Source organism: Hirundo rustica, chromosome 14, assembly GCF_015227805.2.
Source record: "Hirundo rustica isolate bHirRus1 chromosome 14, bHirRus1.pri.v3, whole genome shotgun sequence".
NCBI lineage: Eukaryota > Metazoa > Chordata > Aves > Passeriformes > Hirundinidae > Hirundo > Hirundo rustica.
Genome location: NC_053463.1, coordinates 6571880 through 6585657, shown reverse-complemented (window position 1 = coordinate 6585657; position 13778 = coordinate 6571880).

The window sequence follows — 13778 nt, the reverse complement described above, 5'->3', positions numbered from 1 at the left end:
AGTGACAACCGCTGCGGCGAGACTTCGACCAGATTACAGGGATGGGGTTTGGGCTGGGGATTTTGAACACTCCATAATTCACTCTCTGGGAGCTGGAGCCAGAGGAGGAGAAAACAGCAAATCTGCATCAGTTCCTGGTTATGCAACCCTGATCATTGCTGAAAGGACGAGGAGCGGTGCAGCAGCCGCCGTGGCACAGGATGCCAAAGCCGCCAGGGTAGCACGTTATGGAGCAGAGAGGAGAGCATCAGCTGTCCCTCTGACAGAGGCTCTGGATTTTTTTTTTTTTCTGGAAGCCAAATGGTCTTTTTTTGTAAATTCCCTGCCTGTATTTCACACCATTTGAGCAGCTGAAAATAATCATCACCATCAAAATGCACTTGGATGCCGTAGCGCAGTATTAGAGTCTTTTCTAATGTAAACCACAGCCTCTAACAACACATGCTGGGCTTGGCCAGGGTTTGTTCCCCATCAAAACACTGCTGCTCCCCTTCCTCCTCTCTGGGTCCTGCAGTACCAGCAAAATAGGAAATAAAAGCCTTGAATAAGAAAAGCTCCTCTTAGTGTAAGGGGTTTTTCTTCTGTTTTTGATCACTGTGATGATGCATCTCAATGATTCTGCAAATCCTCCTGTGAAATGACTTCTGCTCCTTCCTGCTCATGTTTGTTTTCTTCCTTCCCTTTCATTCAGGAGACTTCAGTCCATCAGCTTCCCTTCCTTCACATAATATTCTTTCCCTTGCCTTTCTCCACCCTCTGGGAAACTGCAGCTCACCGCCTTCTCTCCTCTCTCTAACGACTTGCTTTGAAGAGCTGGAGAGGAGCCCATGGGTTTGGCACTGCTCCCTCCTTCCCATGCCTTATGGCAAGCTTTCCACATCGCCTGGGTGCTCTCCCTCCTCATCCTGCTTCCTCTTCTCAAGCCCAAAATCCAGCTCTGCCCTGAAGCGAGGTGCTCCCCACTGGAGCTTCGCAGCAGAGCCCCAGGGCTCACGTCGTGGCTTGGCAATCTGGATGGAGAATTCCCTTTGCTGTGATCCAGGAATGTGTTCAGATGCGGATCCCCAAGTTTGAAGAGGGTGCCAGGAAGTAGCTCAAGTCTGGCTTTGCAAGCAGGACAGGCTGGAGATGAGGAACTGCCCAGGTGTGGCAGTGTTTGATGGAAGATAGAGAGCATGTGGGCACATGGGCACGGCTTGGTCCTGCCTGGCTCTCGTGGCTCAGGCTCCTGGGGTGGACTTGACTTTGCCCCCAGCACACTCACCTTCCAGGACTGAGGCCTTGCTAAAAAACATGTATAAAAAACCGTCAGCAGTTCCCCGGCCTCCAAGGGCTCTCTTTGAAGCAGAGAAGGTCCCAAGGCAGCGGAAGGAAGGATTTAAGCATTTAGCATAGCTGGTTTCTGGCAGCACTGCCATGTGACCCTGACACTGGCTTCCCCAGCTTATTGATTTTGGACTCCCCCACCTTCATTCCTGACACGATTTATCATGGGAGACACAGAAACTCCTCAATCCTCAAAGTATGCAAGATGCTGGCATCACTTTCAGCCTCGCCCAGGCTGGGAAAGAAGGAGCAATTCTTCCCAGCACCCGCCTGGCAAAGGTCTCCCCATCCCAAAGCCATTCCAGGCTGCAAGCTGGCACCTTTGGTGGCACCTTCCCTCCTGGAGCAGCCACGGCCATCAGGTATGCAGGGACCCAGCGAACTCCTGGGTCCAAGGGAGCAGCCCCAGCCCCTCCATGTCCTCCTAATACCCCACCAGGGTCCTGGCTCTCCTCCCAAGCCACAGCAGAGCAAGGGACTGACCATCCTCTCCCTGGGCTGGGCAGCCTCCTGGCTCCTGCCTGCCCTAAAATTCCATCTCCCCTTTCAGGTGCAACCCCTTCAAAGGCTGCCGGTGGGTTTGGGCTGGCAGGAGATGCGACGGCCGGCGGGCAGGGTGCCCACCCAGAGCTCTGCTTGCTGCCCCGAGCCAAGGAGGACGAGGAGCACGAAGCCCAGCACTCCCCGGCTTGGCTCAGGTGCCTGCCCTGGACAAGGAGCCCTTTCTCCCCGCTGAGCTCACAGCAGGGCAGGGCAGGATGGCCTCAGCGCCCCGCTTGTTTACAACCCCACTTGAGCGCAAGGAAAACACAGCTGCCCGTGCCAGCAGCGCTCGCACCTGTGCCCCCTCCGGGCAAACGCACGCCTCTCCATCCAGGACGTGTTTCCTCAGCACCCTGCGGGACCGCGGCAGAGATGCCGCTGCTCGCCAGCACCGAGGGTTGTTTTCCATCCTGGCAGGAGACAAAGTCGGAAAGCTCAGGAGGGGCATTTCAAAGTGTTTCACACCAAGGCTGTCCACAAACCGCGCTGCTGGAGCTGGAAAAAGGTGGGGAGCATGTCCGGCCAGACCCCGCAGCTCCTCTCTGCCCACCCCATCCCTGCAGGCAGCAGCCAGCCCTGGGCACAGGTGTTGGAAGCTCCCACTCCCACCCTTTCAAAAGGTCTGTGTGCCGTTGAGCGCTGTCTGGGGAGTAGTTCAGAGCAGGCAAAGAGCCCAATTAGACACTGCGTTGCTTAATACAAAAGGAATCAATAATCCAGCAGGAGATGAGAGCTCTTTCTCACCCAGGATGCCAAGAGCACAGTTTGCCTTCTTGTAAGAGAAAGGCTTAATTTCCATAGAACATGACAGATTAAAGTACAAGTGGGTGGGTCCACTCTATTATTCATCAGTCTTCAGTGCTAACAGAAGAGGGTGTGCTGCCTCCTTTGAAGATTCTTCGAAGGCCTAGGGTGCCCACAGAGATTTTAGCAGGGTGGAAACCAAGAAATGGGGGAATGGAGCTTTTAACACTGAGCACCCACATCTCCCTTCACCCTGGGTTTATAACACAGCAGCCTTGTTACTGCTATTTCTTCCCAAGAGGAGTCAAACCAGAAGGTCCTGGTTTAAACCCAGATACCCTCTGGACCTTAAACTAGCAGAGAAGAGGTCCAGGACAACCATGATGCTGTAAAAGCCGTGCCCAAAGCCAAGCAGATCTTCCTTTCCTGGCTGTGCAGTGAGCTCTGTCAGCAGAGGAATCTAGGATTAAACTTTGGAGCTTGTATTCCTCCCTCCTGAATGAGAAACAGAGCAGAATAATGAGAAAAAAAAAACCCCAGCTTCTCTCAGCTGAATTTACTGATGAGAATACGGGAGTATTTCACTCCAACAGAAAACTCCAGGAGTGATTCCTCAGAGGCAGCACATGGCATTTGCAGACAAACTCTGCAGGGTGAGATTGTGCCAGGGGAGCTTTAGATTGGATGTTGAGAAAAATTTCTTCACTGAAAGGGTAGTCAAGCATTGAAACAGGCTGCCCAGGGAAGTGGTGGAATCACCATCCCTGGAAGTGTTGAAACAACATGTAGATTTGGTGCTTAGAGACATGGCTTAGGAGTGAAACTGTCAATTCTGGGTTAATGGTTGGGTGTGATGATCTTAGACAGCTTTTTCAAACTTCATGATTCTAAGATTTTATGAGGGGTGCTAGTAACTTCATTCCAAAGCAGAGGAGCCTGGAGCAGCCTCCTCCTGGAGCCATGGGTCAGGGTGAGTTTTGTTCACTCCAGGGCACGCAGCTGCCCACCAAGCACCACTAAAAACACCAGATCAAGCGAAGAGAGGCAGTTTCCTAAACAGAAAGCACCAAATCTAGCACTGGGAGACCATGTAAGGCAACACGGGCACCGAGCAGGACAAATGTAGGGAAGGGATTGGAAGGGGCTGGAAGCAAAGTCCCAGGCTGGAACAGGGAGCTGGAGCTGAACCACAGCATGTGTACCAGGACTCCTGCCACACACAAGGAGGTTGGAGAAATGTGCTCTGCAGACACTGGATCTGGAGTATGGAGATCATATGGATCATCCCCATATTCCAGTCCCACCCGTTACCATCGAGGATTTTCTGCTTGTAATCGCAGGCATAACTTACAGGGTGATTGTTGGGAGGGTTAGAGTACCTATATTACTACTGCAGAGGGTGATTCATGATTATCCGCAGTAATCCAGAAGCTATACACAAAATTGCTAATAATAGGTCTTCAAAACCGACATTTTAGTCGAGATAAAAAATGACTGGAACAAAATCCAACCATGATTTGCTAAAATTATAAATGGAATGGTATAACCCATATTCAGCTCCCCTAAACACCAAGCTAAATGAAAACAGGGGATGTAACTCAGTCCCACGAACCAAGTCAAGACAGGGTTGGGATCCCGCCCTGGGAGAAGTTGATTCTCAAAAATGCTGAAAGCAGCTCCCGGTGTGCCAGGTGCCACAGGACTGGCTTAGATCCGGGATGATGGAGGGGATTTGGGAAGGGGAAAGCATGAGCGCGGATTATGTAGCTGCCCTGGCAGCACATGACAGACTGTGTGCTGGCGACTGCAGAGCTGCCAGAGCCGAGGCTGCAGCAGTGGAGATGCGGATGTGGGGCCCGGCAGGGTTCACAGTCCTGCTGAACACCATTCATTTAAGGCTGCCGTGCGATCTGATGCACAGTTGCTAGGTGACCAGAGCCCAGGGATGCGGGGATAACACGGGAACGGCTGCGCAGGTCAGCCCTGGTCCAGCTCCTCAGCATCACATCTCCAGGATGGTCTCTGGGATGCATCAGGATGTGCCTCCAGCATGAGGAGCGGGATAAATACAGATCTTGTGCAAAGGGGTGCCGAACACAGGATCCTGCCCCTCAGCCCGAGCTCTCTGCCAGGAGAAGGGAACAGAGCCTTCCCCAGCCCCAGGTCCCAAACCTTCCTCTCCCTTGCAGTTCCCACACTCCTCCCGTCTCCAAATGCCTGCTTACCCTGTTGGGAAATCTCTTCTCACCCCGCCTGACTTGCACTATTTCATCTGCCTACGGATCGGATAAGCTGATAAAATGTGCTGAAGGCACCAAACGGAGCCCGCTCCCTCCATCCGCTCCTGCCGCCGGCTCATCCAAACCAGCGCCGCCGCGTCCAAGGCCCCGAAAATCTCTCTTCCCATTAACACTGTAACAGACCACGGCCTTTGCAGGGCCAAAGTAAACACGGAATCTGCAGGGATTTTTGTGGTATTGAGGACAACTTAACGACTGGAGCCTGAGGCAGATTTATTGTCACAATTTTCACTGAGGTCGGTAAAATCCAGCGTGTTGCAAGCCGGTCGTTAACATTGGCTTTAGGCTTTCACAGTTCTGCCTTGGGGAGTGGCAGAAAATGTTCCTGTATGTTGCTGTGGGACTGAAAGTAAGCACAGGATCAGCTGTTCTCAATGAAAAACCCTGGCCCCGTTAGTTTTGGCATAACCAGCGCCCCTCTTCCGCCTTCCCCACCCTTCTCACAGGAGAAAATGTTTTCTCCCACCTCCCTCTTGGAGGGTTTCACAGTCCCAGATGGGTGAGGAAAGGTGGGCTTTAACCCCCTGGCAGCTCCTGGGAGTCTAAAAGAGCCTCTCTTACTTTTTTTCCCTACTAAACCATCAGGCATTTCATACCAACCGCTTAAATGAAACCAGACTGCTTAGTCCAAGCAATTACTCATAAGCAGCTTCTAATTACTTCTAGTATTTAAAAAGAACAGAGAAGAATCTCCTTGGAGTGTAAACTGAGTGAAGAAGTTGCAGCTGCAAGAAAAAGCCCGTGCTACCCAGGCACACACCCTCCCTCACATCACCCCATGTCCCTGCCACACGTGCACCTCCCGGAGCACTTAGGGGGAAATCACCCTTTTGTGCCCTTGTCTTTTTACCAGTAACAGCATAAACAACAGTCAGGAGCGAGGGGATTTGCAAATATCCATCCCAATGTGCCATATGCATACGTGCACTCCTGCAACAGCGTGAGGGGTAAAACGACTCCACGCCCATGGGAAAATGCTGCCCAGGCAGCCCGACGTTCCCGGGAGGCAGGGCCAGCCTGCACCAGCCTCTCTCAGCAGCAGATAAGATCAGAGGTTGGCAGAGCCACCCTCCTGCCTGCTGCACTGCGGGCTCTCCCCATCCCAGCCCAGATGAAGTTGCAAGGGAGCGGGCTGGTGCTCCAGGCTGGAGACGCCGTCGAGCCCACACCCGCTGGCCCAACCTCCTGGGATGGAGGGAGGGTGAGATTCCGGCTTGGAAACCTCCCAGAGCACTTCAGTCTTCGATCTTGGACGGGCCCTGGGCAGCTGTTCAGAAGCACGGGGTGTCCTCCTAGAAGCACAATTGCAGAATCCGGCAGGGAGCTCCCTGGTCCCTGACCACAGTACACCATGGGTGATGCTACCGCCTCAGAGGGAGAGAGAAGAGGCAGAAGGGACCACTGCTTCTCCCCAGGGAAGGCCACAAGGACTGGGATCCCCAACAGAGCCCCCATAGGGCCATAAGACAACCAGCAGTACAGGGCCATGGACATGCAGAAGGCTGCAGCCTGTGAGGTGTGACATGTCCAGGGCGACCACACACTGGCACCTTGGGGGCATCTCAGGCAGAAAGAAGAGGAACAGGAGCATCTTTCACTCTCAGTATCACGTCAGGTGGCACAGACGCTCCTGGAGCATCCTTTCCAGTGGCACCAAGCTGCCTCCATCCCAACCTTGTCTGAGTTCAGGCGGCTCCTCCACCAATCTGCGTCTCCAAGCCCCAGCACGGTTGGAGCACAGGGAGGTGCAGGTTTGGCTGGCCACAAGCTCTCTGTGAGTACAAAAGACAGACATGGAGCAGCTCTCTGTTCTTGTAAAATTACTATAAAACATGGGTTTCGCATTAGACCACCAAGGGGGAGCAAGGGCAAGGCTTCTCTCCCGATCTGCTACAGTAATTCTGGGGAGTTCTCCCCGCTTTTGGAAACAAAATTGGTCTGCTGATGCCAGAACTGATGCTAACTAAAGCTAGGTGGAATAAAACGTCCCCAGCTCCTCAGTACCAGCATCCCATTTCCAGCCAGAACTCTCTCTCATCAAGGACTTTCCAAGAGTCTCTGGTTGCCCTCCAAAGGGGATTGCTGTCCTCTGCCAGCCCGGGACACCTTTGGGTTTGTCCAGGGCCACCACAGCACAGGATGGCACTTTGTCACCCTCTTGTGGCTGGCAGCTTTGCTGTGGCTTTGAGGTGGCCACATCCCGGACCCCTGGTCCAGGGAAGGCAGGGGAGCGCCTTCAGCGTACTCGTTCCAGCATCCCTGCTTTGGCCTTTTGCTCCCAGGGATTAGGGGAGGCTGTCCTCCCCCGGAGGAGGTTCTCCCAGCTCTCCTGCCCCATGAGTCAGGAGTCTCCAAGGCAATTTCAAGTTGAAGGAAGTGCTTCCCTCAACCAAGACATCCCTGCTCACCCCATGTTCCCAGCAAGCCGTGGAAAGTGCCTGCGAGTCATTCAGATTGGGTTGCTTTAAGGCACTCCCTCCTTCCCACTTTAGGTGGCTGAAAATCTCCTACCCAATTCCCAACCCACCCAAATCTCAGCTAGGAAATTACACCACATCAGCCGCTGAGAGAGAGAGAGAGAGTTTCATTCAGCTTTATCTGAAAGCCATTTCAAGTATGTCCAGATTCCTAATGGAACTTGGATAAAGCCCCAGAGATTAATAACAGTGCAGGGCTTTTTCGGATAATGGTTTTCTTCTGTTTCCAAGAGAAACATATATACATGTGCTTTGGTGGGATCTCTGCATACATTTTTTTTTGGCAGAAAAGCCAAAATAAATCCTCGTACTGCAACAACCCTCGAGCAAGATAAGGCAAAAATCTGTTTGCAATTCCTGTGTATCGCTGTCATACACAGATAAATGGGCATCTCAGGCCATGCTGTCCCCTCGGCACGGCAGGGAGAACAGGGACTAATGCTGCTACAGAAGCCCATCTTGGCTGTCCCCATCAGTGCAGGTCCAAATCTGGTCCCCCCACATGTTACTTCTTCACAAACACATGTGTACAGGTTGCTCCTGCCTTAAAACTTGAGTTTTTCTCAAAACAACAACCTGAGTTTTTCTTTTCATCAAAGTCACATCAATCTGGAGAACGTGCTTGGAGCCAGCGTGGCGTTGTGTCCCGCTTGAGCAGAGGCAAAGTTCACCTGGGAAGCCCAGGAGCAGACGGGTTTGGGTACCAGGAGCACAAACTTTCCATCCTGCCCACCGTCCTGTCTGGCAGAGAACAGGCAGAGCTTGTGCTGCCCGAGAGCAGAGGTTGTGCTGGGTGACCCACCCACCCCTCTGCGGCTGCCTGGGCAGGGTCAGAGGGATTGGGCTGCAGCCAGTCAGGCTGGCTCAGCACTCACACTTTTAGAGGATGAGGATGCTCTGAGCAGGACCATTGCCTGCCCATGGCTGCTCATGCCTCAAGCATCAGGAAGGGCTGGCAGCACTGTGACACGAGGCAGGGCTCATGCTGGATGTCTCCCCTGCTTTCAGACTGAGCCCTGCCAGAGCAGGGTAGATCCTTGCAGAGTCTCATGTCCCTTGTGGGGTCCCCCCTCAACCCACAGCTGCTTGGTCAATGAGTGCAGGTCCCAGGGAAGATGTGTTCTTCTCACTTTCCTCCACCTGAGGCAAAACTCCTAAGGAAGGAGTCCTCCATAGCTGCCCAGAGCACTAATACATCTGGCATCTGTCCACTCCGCTCCCTTAACCGCTGTGGCTTTTTCCATCTTCATAAGCAGGGAAAGCAATCAGCGTAATGAACGTCTCCGAGGCTCTCAGCACGGCTCTCAGGATGTGCTAAACGAAATAAACACACATCAAGAGCCCATTAATGGCACTCTCTCGTGCCCAGCAGCCACATTCAAGCACAAGGGGACCGGGAAGGGATGCTAATGTACAAAGCAGAAACCCTCAGAAAGAGAGGCCAAAATTCTTACTGTTTTTCTCTCTCTCTTTTTTTTACCATTTTCAGATTTCTGCATCCCCACTGCTGGCACGTGGCAGGATGGTGCCACAGGGAGGGTGGTGGGACATGCTGCTGCACAGTGATGCTCCTCACAGTGATCCACCCCTGGATGATCCATCCTGCTGAGCCTTCCCAGCAAGGCTTCCTCTCTCTCCCAGCCTCCCAGACTCCACACTGGGAGGAACTGAGAGCAAACCAGCTGGCCACAGGTGGTGGTTATGGTCAGGGGCTAGGGGATAGAGGCTGCCAGGCTGGGGGGACAAATGCTGCTGGTCTGGTGGGAGCACAAGCAAGAGCCAGCTGTCCTGAGGCAAAGTACTAGGATACAGCCACAGTGGTGGGGCAGCTCAGTGCTGAAAAACAAGGGATTGTCCCTCCTTTCTCAGTCTCACATAGTGGCACTTAACCAGGAGCAAGAGTATTGCTCTGGTCAGAATGGAGCTGAGGAAGTCCAGGATGCTGGAAAGACACAAACCACGGCTCAGGTCCACAGCACAACCCCGGCACAAGCAGCTCCTGCCTCCCCCTGCTGCCCCCTTCCCCTCCTTTTCCTGCCGCGTGCCTTTGGACTCCAGCTGGAGCAGCAAAGGATGCCCGATGGGAGAAAAATAATACCCCGGATCCCTGGCTTCACGAAGGCAAACAGAGCCCCTTCCCTCTCCTCCCAGGTAGAGCTGCTGAGTCCTGGATCAACACAGCAGAGCTGTTGTGGCTGTTGGTGTTGGCCGTGCTGCACGCGAGGCTGCCAGGCCTTTTAACAGGGATAGGCTTACAAAGGAGAGCAAGAGCCTGCGGGAAAGCAGGGCTGGGGGCTGATTAATAACAACAGCCCTTCTGCTCTCTGCATCGATGTGTATTGGATCTAACCCCCTCAAAAAATGAGAAATTAAATGGCTTAATGCTCCTTGAGGTTCAGTGCCAGCGCTGAATAACTGCCACGCCAGCAGACACACAGGCAGCGAGGCACAGCCAGAGACACACTTCCCATCGAGGCTGTTAAGCATATTGCAACGAAATGTTAATGTCACGTCTTCTGCTCGTTGGAGTTCGCAAATCTGTTCTTTCAGCTACCAAATTTAAAAGACTGCTTTATATTCCACAGGCTTAGAGGTGACTTTTTCCCCCCTCAGTTAATTAGTTTGAAACTAAGAGGGCTGGGTCGCTCTGAGTTCCAGTGATGGAGCTGTTGGGATATGGTGTATATATATATATATTTTTAATATTTTTCTTTTCACTTCTGAGCTGCTCCTTCTCATCTGGCAGCAAGCTGCCAGAGAGTGAGTCAATATTATTTGATGCCTGCCTCATAGATTCGGGGAAATTATCAGATCACCCCAAGCAAAGCCCCAACAGCAAGCGGCCACATCACAGCCCTCAGGTTTGGCTCTGTGAGTCCATCCTAGCTCTGGGGCCAAGGAGGAGGCAGGTGTGGGGACACAGCTTTCCAGAGGGGCCAAGGGGTAAACTGGAGGTGCTGTGGAGGGCTTTGATTCACCAGGTCAGGCTCCCTTCATCTCGTTCTTCCACCTTGTGCAAAAATCCTGTGAACATAATAGGAGGACTGAGTATCATTTATAACCCCTGAAGTCCCCAGAGGAAATGTGGAGTAAATCTTTCAAAACTAAACACTGTTTTCACTACTGGCAAAGTGTCATGGGCTTGGTTTGGCCTCCAGAAATGTGGATGGTGAAATTAATGGATGTCACTTGGACACCCAGGTCGGGGAAGGCACCTGCCACCAGGCTGCTGGGGATGCCTGATCGATTTCGGTGTACTTGCAGAGCTGGAGGGAGAAAGCTGCCCAAGCGAGGCCAAGCAGCAGCAGAGCCGTGTGCACAAAACAATGCCATGATTCATCCGAGATTGCCATAACCCATCGCATTTCATCAGGATGCTGTGGCATTTAAAATGGCATTTCCTCCCATCTGCTGTGCATTAGCAGACAAAGAAAAAGGAGGAGGGGGGAGAGAACAGCAAAACAAAGGCGGGGAGAATGAAACGGGATTCCTGAGTCAGACTGTTCCCAAAGCACCTCCTTGTCCTTGCAAAGCCTGAGCCCACTGGCTGGGGAGAGGACAGTGGCACCGGACAATTTTGCCTCCGGCGCTTCCCGGCTCCAGCCCAGGACATTTCCCAGACGCGGTGAGATCTGCTGTGACTCAAACCCTTGCCGAGCAGCACCTGGCAACCCCCTCCAGACCCAGAGCTGCCCAACCAGGGGCCTCACTGAGCAAATTCCCCCAGGCTAATTTTCGTCATTTCCTCCTGCTTCTCCATCCCTCCTGAGATTTTCCTTTGCTTCCTACCTCCCTTCCCTGACTCATCTTCCCTTGGAAATAAGAACCCCTTTCTCTGTCCCTCCACTGCTCCCTCTTTGCCTCTCTCTGCCTCTCTCCTCACTGTCCCTTAACACCTTCCATCTCCATCTACCTCTTGCATCTTGTCCTACCCCATCTCCACCTCCTCCGTATTCCTTTCTCGGCTCAGCTCAGGTGGTGCCCCCAGGGCTCTTTCCAGGAGGGAGAGGGCTTGAAGCTCTTTTGGCAGCTCGAAAACTCAGCTCAGCTTCTGAACTGGGCCATGAAGACTATCCTTCTAAACATGACTTGTGCTTTCAGCAATGGTCTGACCCGTGAGACACATCAGAGTTACTTGTTGGGGGTCACAAGGGTCCCTGGGCACACATCCCACCCTGCTCTGGAGCTGAGAGAGAAGGAGCATCATGCCTGCAGTTCTGGATGGAATCAGCAGCCATGAAACAGGTGAGGAGCTGCTGCAGCTGAGGAACAACCAGAGCACCTTTCCTCTTGTCCCTGCTCCACCGCTGTGGTGTAAACACCAGCAGCCAGAGGCAGAAACTCCCCTGGGCAAACAGCCTGGGACCTTCCCACATCCAGACCCCACACATGCTGCGTACCACCCTGCCCCGTGATCCCTACGGATCCCAGTCCCTTCACTCTGCAAACCCTCAACAGCTCTCAGCAACCTCATGTGCACCACAATAAAGGCAAGACCTTGACCGGAGACGTGTCCCAAACTGCTACAACACAACATGCCAGGGTGGGCACTGACGTTGACCTGAAGCTTGGAGAGCAGCAGAGCCCAAGGGTCCTGCAGACGTGCCTGGGGGCTGCCAGCTCCCGCTGGGAAAACCTCAGGAAGGGCAGTGCTGCCCAGCCTGCAGGCACACTCCCTGACCCCAGGCTTGGCTGGCACACAAGCAGACATTCAGAAAGGAATAGGTGTGGACAAGTTTGACCCCAAGCAATAACCAGGGAGCCCGTGAAAGTGGCAGAAAGCAAAGACCTCAGCTTGAAGGCTGAGGGCAGGGAAGGGCTGTGTGGTTATTAGCAGAGGCAGCTGAGCTGGCTGCTCAATTACAGCTGTTTTATCCCCTGTCTGGACTTCCAACAGTTTCCTCCGATCTCTTCGTGACTCAGTGTCTTGGCATGGAGAACACATACCCGAAAGGTTGGCTTTTGAAATCCACCAGGGACATTTCACCTTCCTAAAATAAAGAGTGGGCAAAATATTTTCAAACTCCTTCCAAAAAATGCGCGCACAAAAAAAAAAAAAAAAAAAAATACCACTCCTTAATAAGCGCATGTTGTTGGGTCTCGGCTGGGTTTGGGCTGGGGTAGATTTTCCAGGTTATAATCATGCAGCTGTTTGCTGACTGAATAGCTGTATTTATTTTCTGACATGTTTACTAACCACCTCAAATACCTTCCCTACCTGTAATTGTGGTGCAGCATACGTATCATTTTTTTTCAGATTTCTTCATTCAAGTGGGCTGTGTTATTCCCAGGTCCTGCGCTGTGGTTTGTGGAGTGTATTCGTGGTTTGAGGGTATGAAGCTTTGGACTTGGGTGACCCTGAACTACGGCAGACTGGTGAAGAGATACTTGGGGAGGGCAAGGGGAAAATTGAGTCAATTTTTCAAGCCATTTGTGCATGTGTGCTCAGAGCTTTAACATCCTCTATTTGCCTTTCTCAAGCAGTCTCTCCTGAAAGCGTTCCCTCCCATCTGTGCCCATCTATCCTCCTCCCTTCAATGTTTTATTGAAGTCGGTCAAAGCCAAATCCTTTATGCTTTCTAGTGTATGTGTGCCCTGAGCCACGGGGGAAGAGGGGAGGCCTGAAAATACAGCAGAGCAGGGCCTTGTTGCATTCCTGGCACCCAGCTGCTGGGTTGCTTTCCCCAGGCACCCTGTAAGGAATCGTCCCCTGGCACGGAGATCAGAGGGCTCTGGAAAAGCTGAGCTGGCAGAACACCTCCAACCCTGCCCTGCAGGGCTGTGCTCCTCTCTCCCGCCCGTACCTGGGCTGAGGGTCTCCTTGCATCGTCCCGCCCCTGCAGGTTACCACGATGTGCTCCCTTCCCTTGTCTCTGTGCTGGCATCTTGATAACTTGCTACTCGGGTCACTCGACACCCTCCCTGCTCTAAATGTCCCACCCACCGAACCTCCAGACCTCTCCAAACAGTGCTTTTGCAATTCTCTGCGCCACACAAGCCTCCATTAATAGTTTGACATTTGTTTCAAGATGTTTGGGGAGCTTTGCTGCCCAGGAGAGACCCTGAACCCGGGGCAGCAGCTCCTCTCACCACCAGGCTGCTGGTGGGAGCTGGGTTAGTGTTCAGATTTGGGTGGGTTTTTTTCTTTAAATAAACAAGGCAAACTGAGCAATTCCTGGAGGTATAAAGCCATTCCAGATGATGTCAAAGTAGGTCCAAAGCTGTTCATCCATATCCCTGCAGCAGACAGAGCTCTTTCTGGGCTCCAGGGGCTCAATCTGCACCCAGCCTCACTTCCAGAGGCCATGAATAACATCCTCAGGCTGCCTCTGTCTGCTCAGTCCCACCCACAGCCTCACCAGCAGACACCCCTTCTCTGCTCTCTGCC